Source organism: Ixodes scapularis, unplaced genomic scaffold, assembly GCF_016920785.2.
Source record: "Ixodes scapularis isolate PalLabHiFi unplaced genomic scaffold, ASM1692078v2 PGA_scaffold7__128_contigs__length_106722199, whole genome shotgun sequence".
Taxonomy (NCBI): Eukaryota; Metazoa; Arthropoda; class Arachnida; order Ixodida; family Ixodidae; genus Ixodes; species Ixodes scapularis.
Window position 1 is genome coordinate 53,994,324 of NW_024609882.1, and position 1,938 is coordinate 53,996,261.

Below are 1,938 nucleotides of genomic sequence, written 5' to 3' on the forward strand. Positions count from 1 at the left end.
TTATTCCTGCGTGATTAATAGGCGTTTCTGCCTTCTAAAACTGAAGATACTCATTCACTGACACTTCCTTAACACCATCGCACCAAAAAGTAGCTTCTCCAAAAACCGCTTGAGTGTCCCTTTAAGTATTTTAAGGCCTGCGCTTACGTCTTACCACAAGTACCAGGACCACGTTTGGTCTTCGGGCTGGTGTCGTCTAAAAGAGCAGACGACAAGCAGAAACGTTTGAAAATACAGACGACACTGCAGTTCGGACGATCAGGCGGCCGTTTGAACTTGAAGACGCACTGAACGTACTCCGCAGGTGATCCGTACAACTTGGCGGTTCTCCGGCGTTTATGTTGGAACAAACCAAATAAATCTGAGGACCACAAGTATCCGTGAATTCAATCCAAAGTGCTTCCCGCCCAAGCAATCGTGGTCCGATGGCGTCTGGTTTTCCCTTTTCACGGCAGATATCCCCGTTCTCGGACGAACCGAGCACATTAAAACTGATCTTGAAACCTTTCTTGACTTTTCGTACAGCCCCAGTCGCGGCGTTTTGACGAGAAGGCAGGTTTTTGTCGGGTTCCTTTCAAAACAGCGCAGGAATACACGTCTCACATGGGGATTTCTGCCCACATCCCCCGGCCCGAAGCGCGCCCGACGCGCCACCACCGCGCCTTGACATAAAAGAGATGAGTTCGTGTATACCAGTGTGCTCCCCCCTTTTGTGGGTGATCAAGCTGACGAGTGACGATCTGCAGTCAACCAAGCATTGAAAAAGAATAAGGAATAAGACTTGAGTCGAGTTGTTATGCTTCGTGATGATAGGCTCTCAGCACCTGTAGTATGCAAGAACTTGCGTTTTGTAAGTTTAGCTGATAGTGCGATCCTGGTAATGCTTACTCCCCCCCCCCCCCTCCAAAAACAAAAAAAAAAAAACACCCCTTTTTAGACATCATTTGTGTTTCGTTGTCATTCAAACTTACCTCTCTTTTATACCGTACGTGATTGAAAACCAAAATATAACGGATTAAAGCCATTCCTTCACGTAAATAAGCAAGACAAGTACGTTAGAATTATTTTGTAAAATATGTAATTATTCTCTAACAATTAACTGACGAATCTAAGGTGTTGCGAGTACATTTGTTACTTGTAACCGATCACGTCTTTTTGGCAATTGATAGGCGATCATGTAACTAAGGGCACGGATGAATATGGCTGCTATACCTGTTTGTTTTTCCTTTTGTCAGTGTGATAAAAATGTATATTATTCAACTACTGAATGGCGTTTTAAAATGTTTTTTCTAAGGGTATCGCAATGACCTCTGTGAAACGGCCTGGTGATCGGGACATGGTGTGCAGCGTGTCTTTATACTGTCATGTACCTTTTCGTGAAGATTGATGTATTTTGTTGTACCATGCAGTGTCCACCCTGCTAAAACCTCAATGAGGTTGCAGTATTTGATAATTAAATAAATAAACGTACGTGTCTTACTTTAGGACCCCAGGATACAGATGCAATCTGTTACGTGTGGTGATGCCACCTTCTGTTTTAACTTGGTTGGAACGAGGTGGACCTATGCGTGACTTGACTACTACGCTTCTCCTCTGATGTCCGATCTGGCTCAAGGGGAGAGAGAGCGCATTCTTCTTTTGCTGATTGGACGTGGCGCCAAAGCTTGCGCGTTATCAATCAGAAATTTGCGACCGGTCCGCGACTTCCCAATTGGGCAATATCTTCCGAGAAAGTCCCCAGCACACGGATAGCGAGAGTGGTCTCGCTACCTGTGATAGTTTGTGATTGTCGATGGCATCTTCTGCACACCAACAGAACAACCTGAGATTTTAAAATGAAGCGCGTGTTGTCAATGGCTCCCGATGTGAGACAGCAGACGATCAGAACTTCAGCCTATGTCTTATCTTACATCGCAGCGTCTGTAGCAGTCAATTAAT